Raw genomic sequence first — 27950 nt, 5'->3', positions numbered from 1 at the left:
TACAGGGTATTTTCAAATCTCCTTTTAAAAGACATTTGGCTGCGACCCGCTTCACAGGAAATTGGCAGAATCAGTTTCGGACGTACGGCAAGCATACACAAAATGAAAGATGGTTAACATAGAAAGGAATACAGAGCAAGAATCAACAAGTATTCGCAGAGAATCGAATCTTAAGTGGACCCAAAAGCACGGCAATTTAAGCCACTGAAGCAAAAACGACAGCAAAATAGCATCAAGCATAGGCAAAGAACGGCAAAAGGAAAAAAAGTAAACATTAAGAACTGATAAAAAGAAAATCAAGTCTATATGCTTTTTAAATATATTCCATTTTAAGTATTCCAATTCCAATGAAAGGCTAAAAAGTGCTTGGGTAGTAAAAAAGAAAAGAAACAGACACAGTTAAATCATTAAACTTTAAATAAGAAAAAGCATTCTTTAAAAAATCTTGCTATAGAAACATGATTTGTGGAAATCTTTTTCGGCCTAAAGATCTTTACTTCCTTCTTTTCTTTCTAGTTCGTTATTTTAGGCTTGCCAAGGAATTCATCCCAATTGCAATTCAAAGAATTCATTCAGAGTTTCGAGCAGTTTCAGCAGCTTTTAAACAATTGTTAAAGAGTCAGCATATTCCTCTAAGCCATCTAAATAAATATCAAAATACAATTATTAAACTGAAAATCAAATTTAAAAGGATTAGCAAAGCAATTTTTTTAAATATCCCTGAAATTCCACTAGCTAAAAATATTTGTCAAAAAAACTTGTTTATTTGTTTGAATATATTAAAAAAAAGTTTAATGCAATTAAATATGTTGTTAAGTTCAGCAGCTCATGTGGAAACGCATATTAGATGCGCATATTTGCAAATGAATAACAAAATAAAAATATTAATTTCAAAAATTCAACTTCATTTTGAACTGCAACAAAGCGAACAAATTGTTTTTAAAGCCGATTTATGACATTAAAAAAAATATATAAATATATCCGTAAATGAGCGAGCAGTAAAAAATTCAAAAAAATTTACAAACAACTAAGTCAACAACTGACATATGCAAATTGTGGTGGCAAAAGATTAAACAGCGAAAAAAATATTTAAACGAATTAAACAAATTCGCGAAAATAACATTTAACACAAGCCAATTGCGAATATTTATAATTTGAAACGCAACATTAAAGTGATTTATTTTGTAAAGTATTTTGTTTTAGTCAATGGAATGTGGGCTGTGATATAGTTATATCTAGCATTATTTAGCTTAGAGAAAAAGTGGAAGGATGCAGCTCACAGAATGTGATATAAATATAATATAGCTTAGAGGAAGAGTGCAAATATCCAACTCACAGAACGTTATATAAATATATAGATGTATATAAATATACTATAAATTTCAAGGCTTTAATAAAGTGGAAGGATCCAACACACCGAATGTGACATAAATCCATAGATATAGATATAATTCTCCTTATTCTAATATCAAACTAAAGACAAAGTGTTGGAATGAACTTTCGCAATAAAATCTGACCCAAATAATAACTAAACCTTCAGCTACTATTTAGATAATAATTGAATGCACCTTGGCCATTAAAGCTTATCAGTATTTTATGGCAACAATTGCAATAGCTTTAATGGCACGCATTTCCTTTGCTGCAAAACTATGCCAAAATCCTTGAGCAGCTATCATTTCCTCAGAGCAAACCGTTGCCATTTATGGCCGCCAAATGGGTGAAGTCATAATTTAATGTGGCCATGCTCCGTCCCACCCAAATGGGTCATAACTTGATAATGTTCAGTCCGGAGAGGGTATTCGTATTGGCCATGATAAAACGTGCCCCACTAGAGACGACCCAAATGGGCGTTATTAAAGTGCGTTCATTTTGTCAACATCAAGTGCTTGACCGGCAACTGGTCTTAAACCAATTTCTAATGGCCAATCAAATTAAATTTTGTACACCAAAAACTCTTGTTTAAAGAAGTCAGAGGGCTCCGGAAACGAAGTGCCAGACTTGCAGATACCCTAAACTGAGCGCAAAGCTAACATTATAAACATGTAAGCTTCTTTTTGTTAAGCGAATGCAGCTGCTGTGCCTCTTCTTTCATTTGCAAGACTCTATATATATGCTAATGCGTTCTGACTTAACTTCATCATCATTCTTAAATTTTCTGAGCTTAAGACATGGCCTAGAAATGTGAGCATATACTAAAGACCAAGAATCTATTAGCCAATAATTGGGGGGGAACTAAGTAGAGTTAACATAAAATTTAAATATACATACACTTGATTGGGCAAGAGATACATGTTATATACGATATGCCATTTTGAAACATTTTCAATGGGTTCAGGGCATAATATGCCAATAATTTCTCAATGGCAAAGACGGACACGCCTTGGTCCATTAGCCAGGGGCCAAAACAACAGCTGCTGAGTCATCAGACAGCTGCTGGCTCATTTGTGTCGAGGGGACTGGGTACTATTTTTATCACTAATAGATGCCACTTTGTTGCTGTGGGGAGGCCAAGCAAACAGAAAATAAAGAAAAAGAAGAACGCATCACAAGTTTTGTGGGGCCCAAATTGTTGACAAATTTCAAGGCGCACCTGGAAGACAAATTATCTATGGGGGCGGCCAACTTTCCTGCAAGCTAATGAAATGATGACAAAGCGGCCAAGGCGTTGATAGCCAAGCTAGCCCAAGGACCCAAGGGCCAAGGACCAAGGACGTACGAAAGCCAGAGTCTAGTCGCGGAGCTGAAACTTTTGTTTGTTTGGCGTGCGATGTAAATTTTTTTCATTCACCGTCATTAATTACACGCTCGGCGTGTGAGAGCGGAAGGCGATCAGGATGCGGAAGGACTTGCACGAGACTTGCCCGCAGACGGGCAGGTTAAGTGAGGTTATGTACACACACACACACACACACACACACACACACAGACTGCCAACTTGCATCCGTATTTGTATTTGTGTTTGTTTTTGGCTGGTTTTGGCTTGGCCATTGGAGGAGAATCTCGAGCTTGTCTCGTAAAAGCCAAATGTCGGGGCTATTTAGTTGATTACAAACACAATTAGCTACGGTTTATTTGATTTTCAAATCGCAAAACAAACGTTCTGGCCAGACTTGGCTTTCGATTTGGCTACGTTTCGCAGTCGACTAAAGAATTTTTAATTTATTGTTAACGCTCCAGCTAATCAGCTCTATTAAGCAACAATTCCCATTTGGAATTGTAAATGCGTATTTTGGGCATCGATTAGTAAAATTTATGGATCTTTACAAAAAAATATTTAAACAGCAGCTGCGTTTAAAACGTTTAAGAATATTACACAAAGAGGAAATAAAAGAAAGAAAGAACAACTATAGCTTCTTCTGATATGTAAATAATCTTTGACTATGCAAAATTATCTTAATGCCGCTTGTTCCTTTAAAACTTTGCCGCTTATCAAGTGACTCTCAAACTGTGCTGGGAAAACTTAATAAAAAAAGCCCAGGCCTTCAAACAGTTGGCGTGCCCCGATCTTTATTTACTTTACACCTCTTTAAAAGCTTAACGAGCTGTCCAATTTTTCAACTCAAGCACGAAATTTAACAAAAATTCCATCCCTAGCCAAAAAACATATTTAAATACAAGTAAAAATCATTCTCTTATTATTAATTTGATTAAATTAATTTATAATCAAAACTCTTGACAAACTCTTAACCAAGTTGTCAAGCCATAATTAGTTTGTTTATATCTATATATTTTTTCCTTTTCCTTGCGCTTTTCCATGCCATTTTCATGCACTAATGAGCAGACTAGTCAATCAGCTAAGTACTCAACACTTAAATAGCTCGTTAATCCGCCTGGTTAGCCACTTGACATGGCCTTGGCAATCGGGCTTCAGACTGCAGAGCTCGAGTACATTTTCGCATAAATCAATCAAATGGTTTTGCAATGCAATTGCCAATCAATAAACCAAGCCAAAAATAGCAAGCCAAATAAAGTAAAATAAAATAAAAAAAAAAAACGAACTACCCAAGTTGAAGCAACTGCAATTTATCACTGCAAATAGAAAAGGTGCCGGCAGCCACCCACACAGAGCCCAACCATTAGGATATCAATTTCAGGCGCCCGTTTGGCTCATTTCTAATGCGCGACGACAGCGCGCGCCTGCATAATTATGCATGATTCAGCCTTAGATTCAGCCGTAGCCACCCACTCACAAAGCAAGTTTCAATCGAAAGTTCGCAGCATTTAGGCCACCAATCAGCGTCAGAGTCACCAGTGGACGAGGGGGTGGGTGGGGCTTGGTTAATGCCAACACGAAGGCGCCTGTTTTGAATTTTGAAAAAGTACGTGAAGCGAGGCCAACTTTGACCCCCTCCCCTCCCACCCCTTCACTCACTCAGCCTGGTGCAGTGCAACACGGCTGTGTAGACATAGCCTTAGCCATATCCGTATCCGGCTACGACTACGGCCATAACTGCACCAAAGTATGGCAATCATTTTTGCTTTAAGGCAAAAGGCGTCGCGACTTGCTCCGACGCTCGGAATGACCAACATTTTCAATTACAACAAAGGAATGCCGGTCATTATTTATTATGCCGACCGCATGGCCTCGAGCAGCTGCCCCTTCCACACCCCCCCCCCTCCACCACCCTACCGTTCTCTCCCTTCCTGTTCAACCTAGCCATCCTTTAGGAGCCAGCTCATTTCAGCGCTGAGCAACTTAAGCCCTTCCACAGAACGACTGTCCTTTGGCTATTCGCGTCGGCTGCTGCTGCTGCTCCTGACGCCGCTTCATTCATCTAATATTCATGAAGAAAATGTTGCGCTCGTGCATATACATTTTGCAGTCACTGTCTGTGCGCCGTCATTTTTCACAAACAGATCGCCCGTTGCCCCAGCGCCAGCCTCCCGCTTGGCGGCTTTTCATAATTTTCTGTTTATAAGACGTGCAGCAGGCTGCACTTTTTTTTTATATATATATTCGCCCCTCACTCGACAGCCCCCCACCCCTCGTTTTCCGCACAGTCTTCCTTAACCCCTTCGGCTTGTCAGTTTTATGTGTTTTATGAAATTTCTCGCTGCATATTTTGTGTATATTGTATTACGCTTTTGCTTAATTTTGTACGCCGCTTGTTGTAAAATGTTCTGGCGAAAAATGCTCTCATAAATCAAACACAGGCATTTTTCTTAAGCCCCCCACCCCGCCGACATCCCCTTTTGCCTTGTGCCAAGTGGCAAACGAGTTCATTGGCTCTTGGGTTTTCGTATTTTATTTTCATTTTTTTCTTATCTTTTCGTTTTGCTGAAAATTTTAATTGCATTCTGAAAAAGCAAGTTGTAGTTTTCTATGCCAACTGCTCAATTTAACAAAAGCCTCGTCTGTTGCTTGAGGACAAAAGGTCACAAGAGCATATTTTAATATGCATGAGGCGGGGGGTGTGGAGCAGACAGCTGCCACAAGAGCAAAAGTGAATTCGAGCCAATAAATAAGTTGAAATTCAATTCAATGCAAATACATAAATCGTATTAAGGTCATAATTAAAGCATTTGAATTGATTTAGTTTAAATGCCAAGTGAATTGTTTGCATTTTAAAGTGTTTTAAATAATGTTTGAATATTTATTGGACCCAAGCCAATCATTTTGTAAGCATTTGAAACCATATTTAATTTAAATTTGCAAATAATTATGAGGTAAAAGTGGAATGCATATAAAATAATATATGTTCTAAAATAAAAACAATTTCTATATTGATTAAATAATAATTGTTCATGGCTAATTATTGATTTTGACGAACGCGAAGATTATGAGAGCTGGAACTTCACAGTTTTTTTATCTTGGAAATTAATAGTGCTTAATATGATGGAGACATGCGAGTTTTCCCCCATAATGGGGGGATCAAAATCAAAGTCAGAGCCTACAAAGATCGAACAGTTAATACCCTAGAGAAGAAGAAGAAACACACCCGCTGCATAAAATGCGTGTACATGTGTTTGTTTTTCTACTTGTATCTACAAATGGACTCTAAGATTTGTTTAATGGATCGAACATTAGCGAACATTAGCACTCGTAATTGTTAAACAAATAAATACTATATGAGCAAAAAGCTGATAAATCTATGCAGCTCGCAATTACTCATATTTTTTAAGCCCTTGGCAATTTCCGCAAATAGTAGGTCAATTAAAGCTCAATGTACCAAATTATGATTGACAAAAGGCAAACATCAAGACACAAGCCCGACAATATTAGTATGGCCCGGTTTTCTATACCACCGAAACCCGAACTAAGACACAGATTCTGAAAAGAGAAAACAGAAATTAAGTTGCCAAAGGACACGGTCTGCCCGAAAGGCAAATGAAAACAATATGATGATGGAAATGATGACAAGCAGAAAAAAAGAATAGAAACGAACAATGTAACCCTATGCTGAAAATGAGATACTCTACAAGACATAACTCGCCAATAAATATTTGTCATTGTTCACTTTTTAAAAGAAGCATCTAATTTATATAGCGACTTACCACATATCCACAGATTCCAAACTCTATTGCACATATACTTGATCGATTTTTTCTAGAAGATATAGTGCAACGATCTCAAAAAGATTTCATAAGCTGAGCAGCTGAGACTCATACTAAGAACGATTTGGCTTAGATATCTGAAAGAAAGGTTGAAAGAAAATTATTATTATTTATTTTATTTTATTTTGTTCATAAGTAAACTAAGAAATATAGAAATCTAATCGGATGAATTTTGAATATGTTATGGGCCTAATCTTATATGAGATACATTTATATCTTTTTTGAACAATAATTTCCTTTTACTTTAGCTGGAGCCAATTTTCGAAGCCCTTTTGCCACACAGCAGTCATTGTAGCAAGGTTTTCTTGTGGTTTAATTTGGTGATTTGTAATCAACATATAAATAAAGTCGATCTGCATCTGGTCACACTTAATAGATCTCAGTCTTTATATCTTCAACATTTACTTTGTTTTATATCAAATGTCAACTAGATCATCGTAGTAAAAACCTTTCTAATTAATATCAAAATGTTTGTTATAAATTCACATATTCCAATGCAAATTTTTAATAGCAACTGGTCACACTTTATATTGCCAGAATGTTAAGGATCTAAGTTCATTGTAATTAATTTACGATAATAATTTGACTACAAAATTGATGCTAAAAAATCTACTTTGAGAATGTATTAAGCCAACCGGTCACACTTAATGTCAGGAATGTCTAAGTCTTGAAATTATATTTCCATTTCCATCATAAAATACCAACTATGAGACCCTTATGGTTAGAGTATTCAAATACAAGCAAATGCTACTAATTTGCTAGGTTTGTATTCATAATGTTTTTGTTGTTGTTGTTGTTGTTGTTGCCTTATCCGTTTGCGCTGCCTAATTGTTGTCCAGCCCTGACACAGTGCCACAGATACGAGGCAGAAATCCAAACAATGGCAAACAAAAGTAAATGCATAACCCTTTTTTTTCTGTATGGGGCGGAGGAGGAGCAGGGAAGTGAAGGGAATTGTTGCATAAAGCCGAACAACAAATAAGTTTGAGTTGACGGCAAATGCGGCGTATGCGTAATATTATTTGTGTTGTGCGGTCACAGCGGTCTCTCGATTTGATTATGTAACAAATAAGCCGCACAAGTGGCTCACCAAACAACAGCAGCGACAACAGCAACAACAATAAAGACAACAACAAATAAGCCAGTTTTATGGCAAACAATAGAAATATATACACATTTTTGATTTATTTGAGCGTGTAAAGGACGCACACACACACACACACGCACACACACTCGCGCACACACACCGGAAATCCAAGTAGGAAAAACAGAAGCGGCAAAAAGTTTTCGTTACAATTGTAGGCCATGCCACGCCCTCGTTGTTCCTGGAACACCTCGACGATAATCCTGTTAAAATTTGTTTGTTTCCATCGTGCAAAAGTTTTGCTGCCGATTGTTTTTTTTTTTTTTTATACATATACCCTGAACCCATTGAAAATAGGCAGAAAGGGTATGAGGGTTTTGTGCGTATGTATGTAACTGGCCGGAGGAAGCATCAGCGGACCCATAATTGACTCCCAATGCGAAAGATATCATTATGAAACATAAAATCCGTTTTTTCTACTGCATGTAAAACTTAGGTCAAATCGAACGGAACGAACCTCTATAACACATAGCTGCCCAAGGCAAAGATTAAGTTCTTGAGAGGTCTGAAGCTAACTTAGCATTGTTCGATTTCCCGTCTTCCTCATATATATAAACCATATCTTAAAAATATTTGACTTTTTTTTTGTACTTTCGAACTTACTTTCAACATATTTTCCCAGCCTTAAGCCACATATCTTCGAGAGTATTTAAGCTTCGGCTTGTCCTAAACAGCTTTTCTTGACTGTATTTTTTTTTTTTTTTTTTTTTTTGTTTTGGTTTTTATGGCTGCAACTTTGGCAGGTTAACCAAAACTGAAATCGATTTAGGAGCAGCCAACAGGAAATTGATTTCGTATGCCAGCCAGAGCTAGCTCCCTTGGCTTCCATTACTGCAACAGCCCCTCTTTCTCTCTCAGCCCCATCACGCCTTCCCCGCCTGGCTGCCTTCATTCTGCCAAATGACCCAATAAAACACAAAGCTAGCAAAATGTTGCTTTGATTTGGCAGCAACGCGCAAATTAGCTGCTCCATAGTTTTTCTACCATTTTTCTTTTATATCTTGCCATAAAATGTTTTCGCGCGAATTTTAATTTTGCCACGCCCACCCATCCCCGACCAATAGGTCCAATCCCTCGATTGTTTACCCTAAAGCAAAACGTGAAATGTTTGCTTTTGTATTTGCTTGTAATTCATTTTAGCATGAAACTTCATTTGCTCTGCAGCTGCTCGATTGGGGTTCGCGAGTTTCATTGTTTTGTCCGCCACGCCCCGTTTCCGTGTGAAAAGTGCCCTCGTTCAATTTTCAATCTGACTGCTTCCAAATGCAATCGATGTATTCCAGTTTGTTCGTACATTAAATTCGATTTATTAATTAATTTTTCGTGCCACACACTCACACACACACACATAGTTTGCAACAACTTTGACAGTGGCTAACTAAATACTGAAAATTCAATTTAAATTGGGGTTACGAAAAATGAAGACAAAAACTAAACAAACTGGAAATAATGGTTTGGTAATTAGTTTAGTGGAAACAAAAAAATGAAAAAGAAACAAACTAGCAACGAATTGTCCAATACTCTATTCGTAGTAATGCAACAGCTGAAAACATTTGTTTGTTTTTTATCCGTTCGTCAAGCGTATGAAAAGATGAATTTAAATTAGAAAACGAAAGAGTAAGAATATCTTCTGTATGCCGATGCGTTTACACCCTTGTAGACATTTGCCTTGTGCAGATATGTGAGAATAGTGAAGCTCGTTAATGCTGAGTTTTATGAAATTTTTTTGGAAGACAGCAAATTTTGTCAAATAGAACCTGCTTTTGGACAGATGATATAGTGGTCCGATCCGGCTGGTTAAGACATAAGTGCTGAAACAGACAGACAGACCGACATATCTTTATCAAGTCTCCTTCCATGCGTTACACGTTCCATAACAAAATTATAATTACCTCTAGAAGGGTATAAAGGGTGTCATATAGCTCCCCTATGATATGTAGTTATCATTTTATTTATTCACTAGAGTACAATATATAATTTTGAGAGTGAAAGAAAATTGAGTATGCCAGCTGTTGAAAATCATAAAACAAATGGCTTAAATTGTTGCATTCACAATTAATCTGCATCATGAAGTCTGTTAATATATAATACTTATTCAACTTGTATATTTTTGTTTTTTAAAAATGGAAATCGTAGCAAATTACAATCAACTTTACGATAATTTTCGGTCAAGAAGTTGAATATTGATGCCTTTTTCTATTAAATTCCCGTTTGTTAAATGTTTTAAAAGAAGAAAAGCGTAATTCATATTTATTTTATTCTGTTTGTAATCAATCTCTAGTTGCTAAATTGCTAGTAATCAATTTCACTTCAATTTCACTTCAATTTCATCTGTCAACCAGATGCTGCCACTGCGAAAGTTCATTGAACTCTGGTGCCAACTGTTGCCTCGGGCTGTGCTGTGGGGTCTTCAGATTGTTGTAATTGTAATTGCTAACAAGTGTAGCCGAACACTACTCAAAATCATAATATGTTCAGTCCTGTCTCCATTTCCCAGCCACCTCTCTCCACCCCTTCACTCGCTTCTACACTCGAGCTCATGGATACTTGAACAGAATTTCCACAGAAAACAACTTAATAACTTTGGCACAATTGTGGCAAGAGTAAAAGTAGGCAAAGTATCTCAACTGTTGCCGGCTGTTTATTAAATACTTGTAATACGCACACACACAAGCGCACACACACACTCACACGCACACACACTGCATAATGAGCGACACTTGCAGCACATTTAACGGACAGAAGCAACAAATGTGTTTCATGTGGCAGCAACTAAGCAACTTGCCACTCGACTTAATGACGTTTCACAGGAACTCCAGTTATTATTTATTATTATTTATGCTGCAGATGATGAAGCGCTTTTCTCACAGTTAACAACTATTTATGCTTATTAAAAGCAAATTATGCAGCCAAATACTTAAACATATCTGTCTTTTTTTGCACACGAGAAGCAACAAATTATTTGAAGCTTACGAGAGAAAAGAAAGGTTCTGCTAAAGAAAGATTTTGCTCACAAAGAATGCTGAAGATTAAATACCCTTACATCTAAATAAAGGGGTCAATCTGTAAGTCAGTCAGTCAGTCAATCAGTAAGTCAGTCAGTCAAACAGTCAGTCAGTCAGTCACTCAAACAGTCATTCAGTGAGTCAATCAGTGAGTCAATCAGTTAAACAGGCAATCAGTCAGTCAATTAGTCAGTCAAACAATCAGAGTATCTGTTAATCAATTAGTCAGTCGGTCAATCAATCAGTCAGTCAGACAATCAGTCAGTCAGTCAATCAATCAATCAATCAACGAGTCAGTCAATCAGTCAGTCAGTCTATCAATCAATCAATCAGTCAATCAACCAGTCAGTCAATCAATTAATCAATCAGGCAAACAACCAGTCAATCAATCAATTATAGGACAGATTTCTGATATTGCCATAATTATCGATTTATTATAAGCACAAGAAATGGAAGAATCACAGAGTATCAATCAAGCCAATTTATCCTGACAAGAACCTATATAATTGAGGGGCTTATGAATTGATATAGCCTGGTTTTATGCAATCGAATATTAAGCATAAATCTCTAATAATAGCCAACAGTGAGGGTATGAAAATGTTAACAAAATTACTCGGCATTGTAAAAGCTTCTCCATCACCAAGCGGAAGCGCATAAATTTGCCAAAAGTACGTTTCAGGCATAGAGGGAGACAGAGAGAAAGGAAGTGAGAGAGTGAGAGTTGGGGTTAGGGTAGTGAAAGAAAGAGAGAAACTAATCAATCTTAATGTCACAACGAGCAACAAATTTTTAGCTGTTGTTATGCCAAGTCGTTGTTGTTGTTTTTGATGTCATTAGAAAATGTTGCAGGTGAATGGAATGCGAACGATCCATTTTCCAGGCTAAAGGCAAACTTTTGTCAGTTGCTCTTTTCGGGAGATGCTTGTGAAAAAAAAAACACTCTAACATGAGAAAAAAAAAGCAAACAAGAAAAATCGAAACGTTTAAACTTTAACGCTGCGATTTCTTTAGCATTTAGGGGCGTGTGTTTGCCATCGTATGGGTGGGCGTGTCCGTGTCTGTGTCTGGGTACACAGCATTCAATGAATTTGACAGTGCGTTGGACGCATGACAAACGTGCTGCCCGGTGATTGATGTCTCATCATTCAGCTTACAGCATAGAATTCCTTTGCTACTATTTGCTTCTTTTTTTTTTTTTTTTTGCTCCCCCGTTTAAAGCCGTTTTACAAATGTTTACAATGTTGCGTGATTTGCAATTGAATAAGAGTGCAATGGCACCACGAAGCAACAGTCCTGAGACAGGACACAAAACGGTATAAATGTGGAACACACGGGTTAACTGAAAAGTTTCGTCTGAGTTATGACTAGAGCTTAGTTACTTCTGCTTGGGAGGAAGTGTATAGGAAATATGATATATATATATAGAAGTGAGAGTTATTTTTGGAAAATACGCAAACAAAAGCTGTGAAAATGTGAATAAACGAACAGAGAAAAGAAAGGAAAATGGAAAGATAGAGATACGTTTCTTTAATGCCTTTAACCGAAGAGTCTATGCACTTTTGTGGTGTGCCTAGATCTAGAGTTCAACAGAAGCTGAGAAGGAACACCTAAGATTGGGTGAAGTTAATTCAATTCTCTGATAGACAATTCCCTGAAAGATCCAAGAAAAACGTTAGAAAAATTGTTCGACTTTAAGATACCCTGTAAGTAGTTCTTGAACGCTATGCTCAAGTAGATTTAGCCTCTAGAGAGCTTTCAAGACTAAAACAAGGTTCGGAAATTCTTGGGCAAATTTTGAATCTGCCCCTCGGTTATAGCCTCAAGTGCCCCCGTTCTCACCTTTAGCTGTAAGCTCAAGCACATACGAAATACATTACCTACACAAAAACAACAACAGCAACTGTCCAGCGATTACGTGCCATTGAGGAATGTTGGGGAAACAAAGTTGGTGCGTCAAATTGCCAAAAAAAAAAAAAAAAAACAAACAAATATAAATAAAAAAAAAATGTAACCTTGAAAGGGGTACGAAAAGGCAGCTGACTCGAATTCAAACTGGACAACAAAATGACGGTGCGGCGGCATTTCGCTTGACTCCGTGCTCCCAACCCATATTTAAATTTACAGCGCGACAGAGAAAAGCGAAAAGTTCGCGCACAAATCCCATAAATACGAACGGTAGTCGCCGACGCCAAAATAAATTATCTGAAACGTTGTTGAAGCCCCGGCATCGACATCTACACGCAGCCAACAGGAATAACAGCAGCAGCAACAACAATAACAACAACAACAACTTTAACAAATGCTGCAACAAAAATTGGCATGCAACATCCGGTGGCGGCTGCGCTTAGAATTGCAACAGCACCGCAGTCAGAAAACAAATGTCGAATTGAATGTCAGAATATTATTTGGAGCCTGAGGCCAAGTCAAGGGGGTTAGCCTGGGTGAAGGACTCATGCACCTAGCAGCATGTGGGCGACTACAAAGCGAGCAGAGGGGTGGAAGGGATGTTTGGGAATGGGGGGATCGCTTCACGCAGCTCTGCCTGGTTTTGTGTGTAAGCCAAAATGCATGTCAATGAAAATATCTACAGCGGGAGATATGCAAACATGCAGCAGAAATGAATTTTCAATGTGGAAATAGCCACAGCAAGGCAAAGAGCAGCAGAGAGAGAGAGAGGGAGAGAGAGAGAGAGAGAGAGTGGGAGAGAGCGACAGCAAAATAAAAATTGCGCTTTTGTCTAACTGCCAGAAATTATAGCAAATTTTTGGAAAGGTGCTTGTCATAACTTCAATTGCAGTCGCATTGCATTTGCCATTGCCAGAGCTGGTTTCGACTTGAAACCAAACGACAATTTCTCAGAGATAGCAGGCTGCATTGAGTTAAACAAAGAAAAAAAAGTATTTAAAAATAATAATCAAAAAATAAATGCTTAGAAATTTTATAAAACATCTAAGTTCGAAATGTAATACTGTGTCAGAGACAGGTATTAAAAGAGAAGAAGAGAAAAAAAAGAAATTTAGATAAAATTGAAATGAAAATAAAATAATATTCTATAAAAGGAAGAGGATATGATTGAAGGGAATGAAATAGAAAAATGGGAATGAAAATAAAAAATATAGTTCAAATGAAAGCCAAAAATATAATATTAAATCTAAGCAACATGGAATACAACAAAATGGAATGGAACAACATAAAACTATTGATGAAAATTGAATCACACAAGTTAAATGCAATGATGTGAGACAAAATGGAATGGAACAACATATAGTGCTGGCAGTTGGCAGTTAAAGAACATCAAAATGGAATAGAACACCAGAAAACTATTAATTGAAATGGAATAGCATGAAATTAAGCAAAAATCAAAATAGAACCGATGTGGAACAAAGTAGAATGGATCGAAGGCTTGGTAGCGAATCAGTGCTAACAAAATATCACAAAATAAAATGAAATAGAATAGAAATTATATTGATTCATAGGGGAATATAAGACTAAAAACTATATCTCCCAACAAAAAAAACAAATATTTTTAAATTTAAAAAAAAGTAAAATAAATTAATATGAAATGCTGAGATAAAAAAAAAGAATACAATAGAATGCGGTACAACAGAAATTAGAGGAATAGTATATAGCAAAAAAATGAGTTCTAGACAAGCGCGAGCTATAACATTATATAAACCATATCCAAGTGCCGTGGGCAATCTCATTTCTTGGAGCTCAGCATTTTATAGTAAATTCATTTCCTTACTTAAGATCTGGCCTGCCAGCGAAATGTCCAACAAATAGAAATCAGAAGAAATCCAGTCAACAGTAAATTCTTTGGCAATGCTTAGTACTGGGACCCAATACAATTGTGTCCAGCTTAGTCGTATATGGGAAAAAGTAAGCTTTCAATTTTATATGCTGACGTTTGATTATCGACACGCTTTTCTGCGCATCCAAAGCCCACTCCCAACGGGCCAATCTAACAGTAAAAAGTGCTGCCATGTGGCAGCAGCAACAAAACAACTTCCGAGCACGAGAACGAACAAAAGCAAAGCAAAGCAAGGCAAAGCAAAAGCCAAAGCAAAGTAAATGTCTGCCACACATAAAAACAGCCTGAAGATGCCAAACATTTTGTGCTACTGCTAAAATATGTGGCAAGCTGGCGAGGCTGTGGCAAGTGCCTGCAAGTATGTATGTATGTATGTATGTGTGTGTGTGTGTGTGTGTGTGTGTGTGTGTGTGTGTGTGAGCGAGTGTGTGTGTATAGAATCGAGCTGTGGCCGACTCTTGTGCTGTTTGACAGTCATTTTCCAATAACTTCATTTTTCCGTTGTTGAGCAGAGATTGTGTTGCAGATTGCAGATTGCATGCAACAGCAGCGTCGCCAGCTGGCAGCAGATAAGCACCACCAGACCAAACCGAACCAGACCAGACCAGAGCATACCAGGCCAGACCAGACCTTAGCATACCCATCATTCTACCATTCCTGGGCCTTGTTATGTGGCAACAACAAAAATTGCATTACATTGATAAGCAAAATCAGGTCAATGTGTGTGTGTGTGTGTTTGACGTGGCGTATACGTTATATAAAAAGTATTTTTTTGTTTGTTTGTCGAGGAAATTGTTATTCTTTTGTCTGATTCTATCGGCTTCCTTTTCTATATGCTGCCAACAAAATTGTATGCTATGAGTTTTGTAGGCACTTTACGAACAAAAAGTGTTGTAAAATACACTGTATTTTGCAGTGTTCGAAAACAATAAATACTTAGCATTCAATGCACTGAGCTAGCTGAAAGGCTTGAAGTCTGGCAAAGCTAAGAGCTCGGCACAAAGAGATTTTAGCTTAGTTAACATATACGAGGGGTAATCCCTTAATTTGAAATTATACAAAAAATAGTTAGATAAATGCATATGAAAGCTTCTCATCATAATAATATTCGAAAAATCAAGCTCAATTTAAAGCATATTATTCCCAACAAATTAAGATCATGTCAGAGAGGGAATACAATTCATTAAAAATCATACTCTCATTATAAAGCACTCAATGCCTTTGTCGACAGCACGGGTCAATTTTAATAATGATTAATTGATTTTTAACAAGATAAATAAGATAAATAAAGCCCAATTGTGACAACAACAATAAAAATCAGAATACCAACTTTAAAATGCGCAACTTTAAAACAATGTTTAATTAATGAATAACATATGCGACAGAGTGCAAGCAATTAAAACAGTTTTGTATTATTAGCACAATGCGAGTCTTTGTTGCAGGGAATGACCCATATATATATATGCAATTCTTAGTTTGTCTTTTTTTGTTTTACGAAATAAGTGAGTGCATCAATGTGCAATTAATTTTGTATTTATTGAGCATAAAATGTATTTGATGAGCTGAGATCGTGCTCGACTAATTGGAGCGTAAACATTTCAATGGCTTTCATATCCTGATGTGTTCACTTTGCAAATTGTTAATAAACAATGCGCCGCGCAAACACACACACACACAAACACACATACACACACTCGCACACGAGCACAATGCACAAAACGCATTAAATAATTATGCAACAAAAAGGTTATGCGACGCCGTGGCGCCACCAAGCAGCCAGCTAAATTGCATTAAATTGCGTTAATCAAATGTCAGAAAACAAAAAAAAAAAAACAACAATGTGGAGAAGCGGAGGAATTTTCTGGCATTGCATTTAAAACTCCATCAATATGCATTCAGTTATTTAAATTAATAATGCGCGCATTATGAACACCAAACGCTTGCAATGGGATAGCATGGGGGGAAGGGGGGCGCAAATGGTTTATACAATTAAACCGTTACTTGCGTTACGCGGCAGCCGCCATTTTATTTTGCCGCGACGCTGATTACACTTCCGCTTTGGGAATCCCCGTTGCATGCCGCGCGCCGCGCTCTGCATTAATGAATTAATTGTTCCACCGGATATTTCAAACATTTTAGATTTGTGGTTTTTAATTTCCTGCAAAATTATCGACAATAAATACAGCTGCAATGTTGCCGTTCTGCTTTTGAGTGGGTATATACATTTTATCGGGAATTATGTAACACTGGGAGTACATTTACTGGGAAATATATATGATCTATGCTCTTGAAACTCAAATGAATATGAATAAATATTTCCTTCTTTATCTCTAACTATATTTCCATCTCTATCTCTCTAAGCCTCTCTCTTTCTCCATCTCTATCCTTACATCTTTAACCATCTCACTCGTTTAATCGTTGTTCTTATATCTGTTTTTTATCTTTCTTCCATCTCTTACTTTATTTCTATCTATATATTCATCTCTATTCCTATCTCTATCTGTATTTCCATTTCAATCTCTATTTGCATAATCATCTCTATGCCTCTTGCTCTCGCTCCTCTCTCTTCTCTTTATTAATTATAGCCAGGCCAAACAAATATGAAATCAATAAAAAAAACACACACACTATTGTAATAAAAAAAGTTATTTAATAACTATTACTGCCAGGGTATTTAATTGAAGACCTGCTCATGATATCTAAGCGTTCTTTGTGGCCATCAAATAAAATTATATTCAAATGTTTAATATTTTGCGGTCTGTACTTATCTGGCAGTCAGGACTTTAAACGGCAGCAACAAAAAACTCAAATATTGTGACAATGGCCGAAAGCTGCCAAATGACTGACATGTGTGCGTGTGTGTGTGTGCATGTTCAACTAGTTTAGCGGTTAAATTAGTCTAAGTGCAGTCAGCACCACTGAAAGCGGCTGCATTTTACGATCTGTGCGAAAACTTTTCGCTAATAGAAAATATAAATTTTTGAAGAAGGCAGCTTAGAATAAGTAAAGTATTTTACACAGCTTACAAGCTGACTCTCGGATACCCTTTCATTCTTGGCAAAACAAATCTCACAAGATGAACATTAAGAAATAACTAAATAATATACAAAAAATTAGGAAAATTAAGTTCAAATGACAATAAAAAAAATGTAGCTAAGGCATGAAAAAAACTAGCTTTCAATTGCTTTCCCAAAATTGTTTCACTTTTCAATCAACTATAAAGAATAGCATAATCGGGTATAAAATTGATTTACTTTCTTTTTAAATTGTCTTTTCTTTGAGTAAAGAATTTAAGCATCAAAATTCTGGATTAAGTTTTAAAAAATGTTATAAGCCCGGCGCATTACAACAAAGGACACACAAATGGCGCAAAGCCCAACAGAGACCTGCTTAAAAAAAAAGAACATATTCTCATATGCAAAACTTAATTCCCCATTCCATATTATATACAGACTTCTTCAATGAAACCTGCACCTCCAGAGCTTTTTTTTGCCCATGCTTGACTTTTTTCATCAAGCAAATCAAGTATTTCATGAATTCTTCAATTTTCACTGGAAAACCAACTGCTTATTATATTAACCTTATGTAAACCCAATACGATCTTTAATTTGCCTTAAGATGCGGCACATTTGAGCTCTCAGTTGATTGCCTGCAAGCTGCACTCGCACTGTCCCCCATTAACCAGGTCTAACTGTGAGTTTGCCTGATATTTAAGCCGAAAGGTGCTTTAAGAACTCTGCCAGCGACTTGGCAGCCAAATGCCGCAAACGCTACTAACAAGCCCGTTCCCTTTGCCGCTTGGCAACCTGCTTAAGCCGATTCTAGTTTGCGTCTTTTAGTTTTTGTTTTTTTTTTTCGCTCCCTCTCACTTGGCCACAAGACATATTTCCGTTTCATTTACTGGCCAAAAATGGAAGAGAACAAAAAAAGAACTAAGTGAAAAACGCTAGCCAAAATGCCGCACAGCAGCGGCAACAACAGCAACAACAACAACAACAACGGGGCAGAAACACAACTCCATAAACAGGCGACCCAAGTAAAAATTGCTTGTAACCTATTTGGCAGCAATTTCATCGAAGCCCAGAAATTTGCTCGACCACAAAAATTTCGCCAGCGCCAAAAACTTTCCTTGGCGTTTTCTTCATCGCAGTCGCAGTCGCAGTCGCAGCCTCTGCGTGTCCTGTTGTCCTGTCAGGACGTTTGCATGTTCCCCCTCTCCCCCTCGCCCACACAGCTAAATGCACGCCAGGCCTCGGCTACTTCATTTTGTGCTTTATATTTTGCAGTTTTCCAGCCTGTGGCACAAACAAAACCCACAAGGTTTTGCCATTTTTGGCACCGTCCAGCAGCCAAAATATATCGCACTCTTTTGCACCAAACTGTCGCCGTCTCACTCTGGACAAGATAAACAGCAATTTTAGGCAAAGGTCTCGCTGAGCTAGCCGCATTTTTGGTGTCTAACAACTAGATGACTCTCGACTCTACGTTTGTATCTGCAGCTGCTGCCCAAACTCTGAAAGAGACTCCAACTTGCAATTTTTTTTTTTTTGTTGTTGTTGGCTTTGTCGCGATAACTGCGGCGACTTTTCCATTTTCTTTTTTTTTTTCGCCTCCCATTTTTCCTTGTGCATTCCTATTTCGCATATAGCTCGGCCCGTTCCATATATGTGTTCATTGACCGCATTTTTTGGCCCGCGCCGACAAATTTTTCAATTTTTGCTCTTCGCTTTTTATTAAATTTTTTTTTTTTGTCAGCGATTTGGTGAAGCATAAAAATGCATTGAAAATATGCACAGTTTTACATTGATTATGGCTAGCATAAAGTTCAATGAGTTTGTGGAACAACCGGAACTCTGGCAGCTAAAGATATCGTTTAATCAAGTTTGGTTACAGCATAAAATATGTCGTAGGAGGATACCCTCCTAATTTTCGTCGTGAAATGTATAACGCATAGAAGAAGAGCTCTCTCTATAAGGTATATATATATTCTAGATCAGCATCAACAGCCGAGTCTCTGAGTTGTAAAGCTATCGTCCTGAGACTTTGCATAGGTCCTTCTTTCTATTGCGGGCAGGACATATTTTGGAACCGATCGTATCGAACCACTATAGCATATAAGTTCTATAGCAACAATCTGTCGCAAAGTAGGACGAGCTTTAAAAGCTGTTAGGACGTGAGCTCAAAATATCTATCCATCTACTATTTCTACTCTTAGCATCTGTACACAAACATTTCCGCTTGCGTTGCTTATCTGGCCCACATAAATCTAAGAAACAGCTTTAAAATGTTATTTCAGATTTTAACAAGATCGTAAAACGCTGCGACACATTTGGCAATATTCAATATTTTAATAGTTTGACTCTATCTGTGGGTTTTACGGCGCATTAATGAACTGCAAGTAAGTAGAGGCAAAAAGGCAGAAATTTCTGCCAAAAGCAGAAGTAGCCACAAGAACGCACCACAAGCCATATCTGGGCTGCGAAACAGTTTATCTTGCAGCCCGAAACGAGAGAGTAATAAATAACTTTGAAATGACCGCAACAGTTCATATATCAGGCGAGCATTTCCATAGATTTTTCCTTTGCACAGCGTGGCGAAGGCCGAGCACTGAGGGAAATGGCAAATATCAACACTCTAATGCTGGAGGGTATTGCTCAAGTGTTAATAGCTCATAAATATTTTAAAATGTTTAGCAAATTCCGAGAAGCTGTCTTCAAATCCTAGTCAAGCCCTTCCCACCTCTTTCTCTCTCTCTCTGTGTGTGTTTCTGTCTCTGTGTGTTTGTGCGGTCATAAATGGCGAGGACATCCCTTAAGTGTGACATAATATCTGAAATATTTTGTGCAAAGTTATACAAAAGGCTAAAAAGGCAACGGGCAGCAGAGCTGAGACTGAGCCCAGCCACATGTGCTTGCCTTGCATGCCATTTAATTTTGCAAAATGTTTGTTTGATGTCCTTAATAGGCTTAGACGACGCTCTATATCTCGGCTCCTGCCACCAAATACTCTCAAATATTCAAAAGTTGGACCACAAGTTGCGTCTCTCTCTCTCTCTCTCCCCTCTCTCTCTCGCTCTCTCTCTATCCCTCTCGCTCATTCTCCCTTCATTTCTCTTCTAAGAAAGCTGCAAGTCAAACACTAACACAAGTTTCACATTTGTATACCCTGTTACCATTGCAAGTGGGTAGCTTCAGACACAAGTTGTCATCTGCGCAGAGCATATTTCTGATCAGCACGGATCTCATCATGTCCGTCTGTCCCCATCGACAACATCTTCCATAGCTTTGATTTTGAATCTTCCTTTCTTGAGCAAATTTCTGAGTTTGTATAAGTAAAAGGCAACAAAGATCCTATGTAGATTCTCATTTGGCACACACAAATTAAGAATATTTTTGGTATTTTATGCCTGTATATTTAATGCAGCTGCAGCCTGATTACAGGGTATCGACCAGTTGGTCCGTGTCAGATTTGTGACTCCTACTTCTTACATATTTTGCACCTGGCCACATCCATGGCATTCCATTCGCTCTCTTCAGTTAACAGTTGTACCTGAGCATCCTTTTTTGGTATACATTTTCATTGCATTTACCTTTGCGCTTTGGCGGCAATTTAAAAATGTCATCGTTGTCCTCCTGCTGACTGGTTATGCTCGGCAAAATCTAGGGAAAACTTGCAAAACTTTGCACATTGAGGTTGTCGAAAGTTTGTCTATTCATTAACCTAAATAGGACTACGCGGCGGACAGGGGCGGCTGTGCGGCGTTGCGGCTATGTGTGTTTGGGGGGCCCAAGTCCACGATTAAGTTTCAGAAGCTAATTTGCATATTTGAGTGACACACACACACACACATACATAAACACACTCACACAGAAAGGTAGCAGCATTATGCACATCTTTCTATCAAATGCTGCGCTCAGACTTTCGCTTTTGTTTTCTTGGCCAGGCCAAGAAAATCTGCACAAGTTATCATTGTCAGATTTTAGTTGTGCAAGTGCTTAAGCTGCTCTTTAGCTTTCAGCTCTTAGCGCTCGGCAATATGAAAGATGTCACGAATTAGAAGCAGCCAACTAATGTCTAATGTCTTTAGCTTAAGCCGACTTTTCGCAAAGTGCAACAACAACGTTGCCATAAGGCACAGCGTAATGGGGCACCAAACACGTTCTCAGTTTAAACTAACAAGCAAAGTGACTCTCAAAAGTATACTGCACTAATTTTCGTTATAATTCCCCAATGGTTCTAGCACTTAATAAGTGTTAATGGCGGCAGGGCACAGCTGTGCAGCTTGCAGGCTTATGGTGTTTGCTTGGAAATTATCCATTCTTAACATTTGCTTAATTGGATTTTTATCTTTTGCAAATTTGTTTACATTAATTAAACATTTGCTTAAGCTGAAAAACATTTCGTACTTATTCTTACGAATTGGACAGACAAATTTGTTTTGTAAGCTCTTACATAGCCAACACAGCTCAAGTGTAAATACCTTGCCAAATTCAAGGCAGTGTACAGGGTATCTACTAGTCGGTCTTACTCACCTATGTTAGTCTCGGCAGCATATTTAAGTAAACCCACATAAGCTGCATTTAAAATAAAGCTGAATTCATAGATTTATCATGACAATAAGTACTCGTATTATTGATTTATCTCATGCCGAATTTCAGCTTATTTTTTGCCAATGGAAAATTCCCTGCCACATGGGTTTTTTATTTCACATTCTCACACACACACACACACACACACACACACGCACACGTTTAAGTTCCATTAGCAAGCAGCACATCATTATCTAATCAATTGTTATCGCCGCATAATGCATGACTGTTGCCTTTTATATGGCAGACAGAACCGCAAACAAATACGCCCAATTAAACAGCGTACGTTTTAAAGGTTTTCCTTTTCCTAATTATTTTTTGGTGTGTTATACCCTGAAATGTGAAAAACTGGGTATGATGAAATTCTGCAAGGATATGTAACAGATATAGCCATATCCATCTGCATGTATGTATGCATGCATGTATGCATGTATGCACGTATGCATGTATGTATCTATGCAAGCATGCATGTACGCATGCATGTATGCATGTATGTATGGATGGATGTACGCATGCATGTATGCATGTATGTATGGATGGATGTATGCAAGCATGTATGGATGGATGTATGCATGTATGTATGTATTTACGTATGTATGCATGAATGGATGTATGTATGTATATATGTATTTGCTCATCTATGTACGTATAAATATATGTATGCATGTATCTATGTACACATGTATGTTTGTTTCAATACATGTATGCACATACATATGTATGTATGCTTTTATCTGTTAACGTCAGCTCGGCTCTGAGTACTGAGTATCTCCCGATCGGCTACGCCCGACTAGAACACTCTTGGCTTTTTTTTTTGCTCAGCTAAAAAGTGAAATGGTAAAAAATTGGAAACAGACAACAGGCATGGGCATCGTCAGCCACATTCCCGAATAGATTGTGTGAAATCAGCGCTAACCAATTTCAAATCAATCACGAAGTTGGGCCCTCAGCGCGTGGAACACTGGAAGAGCCCAGAACAGAACCACGCGTCCAGCGTGCGGCAGCGAATCGAGCGTCTAATCGAGCGTAATGATTGCGCTTATCTCTGGTCCAAGTGAAGGAATGCCTTTCATTTTTTTTCTCCATTTTTTATTTTTTTTTTGGTTGCTTCTTCTCATTTCGCCTGGGTAAATGTGTTAAATTAAGCGCTCATTATTTTAAGTGTATGCCCCGCACACACACACACACACACACACACACACAGTCGGAAATATAGCAATTGTATTGAATAGATGTGTCAAGCTCTGCTGAAAAGTTGAAAAGTTTGAAAAGCTGAAAAGTTAAAGGGGAAAACTTAAGGCTCAGCGGCCTGTGGGCATCACCGCACATTAATGAACACATGTTCACAAAACATTAAAATTAAATGTGCTGCTCATTAAAAATTTAAACATATGCAAAACACAGGCCACAACATGCCAGCCAAACTGCGCAGCCAAATGTTGCATGCCACAAGAACCAAGTGACCCACACACACACGCGCACACACACATACACACCACAAACACACAGACATACATCAGGCCAAATGTGTGTTGCGTCATATAACAATAATAATGAAGCATTTACGTTAAATGTCAAAAAGGGTTTTCATCAACGGATGGGCAACCGGATCGATCTGTTGGCCAACGGGCCAAAGTGTTTGGTCACTCACCGAGTGACAGAGCAGTGGGCGTGGCATTCTATAAAAACAAAAACCCAACGACAACTGACAGACTAAATGGCTGACAGACACAGAGGCAGGCGCGTGACAGACAGACAGACAGCCCGCTTGGAGCTGACTGAGTGACTGACATGAACATGGCACAAGTTCAATTCAATTTTTGGGCCATGTTTTTGGCATTTCCATATATGCAAATGAATATGCTGAAAACCGGAAAATCAAACAGCCAGCCAGAGGCGCAGATAGGTAAACAATACGACCAAGCGGGAGGGAGCTGCTCAGCTCAGCTACTGCCGAAACCCAGCTGATGAGTAATTGGAGCACGTGGCCTCGTTTATGGGAAGCTGTGTCCTTAAGTATTCTGGCAAATTCATAAAGCAAATGACTCTTATGTGAACTATTTAGTTTTTAGCTATAGTATAAGGGCAACTTAACAATGTATTCGAATGAGTAATAAGATATCGTGGCATTTAAATTGATTCCAGGTTATTTAGACCGCAGACAGAAAGCCAACTTGGGTATGTTTCGTAAACTCTTTATTAAATATTTTTTTGAGCATTTTTGAGGCAGCTGCTAGTTCAAGCCTCAGCTCACACTTTATTCATTTGCATTTATCGCAATTAAAACTAATTACTTTCAATCAAACCATTTTTATTAATATTAATCGCAAATCGGAATCGTTTTTGGGAAGAGTTCTTATATAAAATATATACAAATAAATCTGAATCACATTTATATTAACAAATATATACGAATTATATCTGTGCAATTTTGATACACATCCGCGCAATGACGCATTACGGATGCCGAATTCGAATAGACATGGCTTATAGATTGATGGACATGATTTTGATGGGCAACGAGTTAAGTCAAACATTTAACGCAGCTTATAAAAGTGCGACAGAGAGGGAGGGAAAGAAAGAGACAGAAAGAGAGAGAGTTAGCAAAGGTGTCAACTGAGAAGGGCCGAGGGAGGGGGCGGCCTGCTAAGCGGTAGCTAATACAAATGAACATACGCATTGCGGCAAACAAAAGCTAAAACAGGAAACACACAAACACACACACACACGCACGCACACACTCACACATAGACGGACGCCATTTAGAAAAGGACAGGGCACGCATAGAGAGAGAAGGACATCCGTTTTTGCCACTAGCGACGACAAATGTCATCAAGCCAAGTCCAAATAATAATAAAATATACACTTAAGCCTCGTTTTGTGTGCGTCCGCCGGCCCACAGCAGTGCGGCTCTGTGTGTGTGTGTGCTTGCGGGTGTGTGTAAGGGTGTGTGTGTGTGTGTGCGTGTGTGGATTTAAATAAAACGGAAATTTATTTCGACAAATGGCATTTACTTGCAACGGATGTGCCGCCATTACACTGACACGGACAGGCTACACTTGCCTCTATTCCAGCTCAGATTCAAGAATCGGCCGCCAACCGTGCGCAATTTAAAGTGCCTTCAAGGGTTGTGGAATGGGTGCAGTTTGCTTGCTTTGAGCACTTACAACGAATATGAGATACCCTTCACTTTATTTAGCAATTTATTTACAAATATATATGCCTAAAATGTGTACAAATTATAAATATGAATAAATTGTTGTATATTATTTATTAAGTATTTAATGCAAAATATTAATTTGCAGCTTGAAAAGCTGCTTCCAAGAAATGTTGTGCTATCAATATTGTTAAGAGTTCAATAATATTTGCACGGCCTTGCCCGTGGCACGTATTAAATAAATGAACTCAAAAACCTTGGAAATTGCAAACGTTGCAGGTCGCATTTCCCAAATACCAGAAACACGTATTCATTCAGTTTTTATATAGAGCTTTGAAAATTAATCTAAAACTTCGCCCAAAAACTCTTTGCGTCGCTTTTCTATCGAAGAAGTTTAGATTTTGCGAAATATGTGAAACATGTCCCAAATGATTTTTCATATAGATCCTTGAAAATGAATTTAAGCGCGAAACGTCCACCAAATCTTTGAACCCTATTTCCACCAAGGAGGAAACACCCCTAAAATGAATTTAAGCAAAGAACTTTGAAATTAAGTTCGATGCCAATCGGATGGTAAACAAAAAAGTTCATACAAACTTTTTTCCCGATTTTTCATAGCCACGGCTGGAATTTCCCGAAACCTTCATAACCTGAGATAACTACCATGAAAATTTTAGCTTCCTAGCTCTGACGGTTTGGGGCTGGGACGTTGATCGCCAATCAGTCAGTCAGTCAGGACAAACCGTTTTATATATAGAAGAGATACTGCTAATATGATTAAACTGTTATTTTATATTTATAGCACAACGTTTCTTGGAATAATATATATATATGTATTGCTAATGTGCAGCATATTTTTGGAAACGCGTCATCAGAATGCTATTTAATGGCGCTGTCTGCAAAACCGGCGTCATTCGATGTTGTACGCGAGTTGAAAACATTTCTTTATCAGCGCGGAAAGAAAAAAGAATAATTGTATACTTTAGCAAAATGTTCATAAATTTCAAAGTATTTACGATTTTATTAGCTATTTTGTCTGTGGCCTTAGCTAAATGCTTGTCGACCGAAAGTGAATCCGTGAGTAAATAAGACCAAAGTGAATCTGATCAAATAATTTACAAATTCTTGCCAGACTTACAAGTTAGATGCAAAGTGCAGCGCATATGTATTTTCGATCGTAAAACCAATGCTTGAGCATTATGCAAAGGTGAACAATGAAACCGCAATTAAAAACAAAAAAATTGCTGAATTGGAACAAATTGTCAAAACTAATACAAAAACTCTTAAAGCTGCGAAACGTGAAACGAATGAAATGCAGAACTCAAATAACCCAGCAGACATCGTCCAAATACAGTCAAACCTAACTTTATGCGAAAAGAATGTCTCTGATAAAGATGTAGAACTGAAGAGTCTTAAAAAAAAATTAGCTGAATACAACCAAAAGATTAAGCATCTCTCGACCAGTTGTGTTGATTTTAAGAACTATTCAGGTATTCTAGTATTAAAAACTGAAGGCTTGGACCCATTTCTCGTGTCATGCGATTCAAAACTGGCCGGATCTGGTTGGACCGTAATACAACGACGCATTGACGGAAAAGTCGACTTCTATCGAACATGGGAGGATTACAAACATGGCTTTGGCAATGTCAAAGAAGAATTCTGGCTTGGCCTGGAAAAACTACACCGAATGACAAACGCACACAGATACGAACTTTACATTCATCTGGTTAATCAGAAAAATGAATCACGTTATGCCAGATATGATAATTTTCGTATTGCAAATGAGCAAGAGAAATACATGTTGATATCGGTTGGCAATTATAGTGGAAATGCCGGCGATTCCATGAAAGGGCACGTTAACAATCATTTTTCAACCTACGATAGTGATAAAAGTATTGGCACCCATTCGAGTTGTGCTTCAAGATTACAAGGTGCCTGGTGGTATTGGACCTGCGCGTTTAGGTAAATTTAATTATTCAATTCTGATATTACCGTTTGTAATATTTGCAATTAATTTCTTTAGCAACCTGAACGGTAAAAGGTTCGACTGTAACATTGAAGACTCAAATGAGCTAGAATTCACTGGATGCATTTACTGGCAGCATTGGGATGGTCGGAGTTACTCCCTCAAATATGTTCAAATGATGATACGACCATATCAATAATATAAGTCCCTTTATTAGCAAGTTTCTTCGATGAAAATTGCAAGTATATATTTTTTAAATATTCCAATTACAATTTAATAATACATATATATATATGTAATTGCAATTGCCATAAGATTAAAGGCCAGAGCCAGAAGCTGCAAATCCAATTTGAGGAATCTAGCGTAAAGTTAACAATTATGCGCGGGCTTTAGGAGGATCTACATTGAAAATGTTTGGTCTCATATACGGACAGAGGGGCGGCTATTGATGCTGCTCAAGAATATATATATATATATATACATATGTATACTTTATGGGATCGTAGATGCTGCTTTGCAGATGCTGCCTGTTACATACATTTGCACAAATACATTATACCCATTCTTAATGGTATAAATAAATAATCCTTTAAATAGTCCCTTATATAGCATCCTATACATATTGTATCTTATATAAAAGGACAAGTCCATAAATTCAAAACAATTTAAATTATGTGATAAAAATGAATGGCCAAAAATGATTCACAAATAAAAGAAAAATTT

The 27950-nt window shown here is 37.8% G+C and overlaps 1 protein-coding gene and 1 long non-coding RNA gene across 6 annotated transcripts in view; one reads left to right on the top strand and one right to left on the bottom strand.

Moving 5' to 3' along the window:
* Nucleotides 1–27950, bottom strand: part of LOC6627504 (dipeptidase 3) — a 416202-nt gene that overhangs the window by 383267 nt on the left and 4985 nt on the right. For all 5 annotated transcript variants that reach the window (XM_015173103.3, XM_015173104.3, XM_070209380.1 and 2 more), the window contains one exon: nucleotides 6496–6632. The gene's annotated coding sequence lies outside the window, so the exon portion shown is untranslated. The remainder of the gene's footprint in view (nucleotides 1–6495; nucleotides 6633–27950) is intronic.
* LOC138911265 (uncharacterized) lies at nucleotides 26202–27485 on the top strand. Its single transcript, XR_011416732.1, has 3 exons — nucleotides 26202–26338; nucleotides 26394–27223; nucleotides 27285–27485. It is a non-coding gene; the product is annotated as an uncharacterized lncRNA (long non-coding RNA).

This window comes from Drosophila virilis, chromosome 4, assembly GCF_030788295.1.
Source record: "Drosophila virilis strain 15010-1051.87 chromosome 4, Dvir_AGI_RSII-ME, whole genome shotgun sequence".
Lineage (NCBI taxonomy): Eukaryota > Metazoa > Arthropoda > Insecta > Diptera > Drosophilidae > Drosophila > Drosophila virilis.
This window is presented reverse-complemented; position numbering and strand designations above follow the sequence as displayed.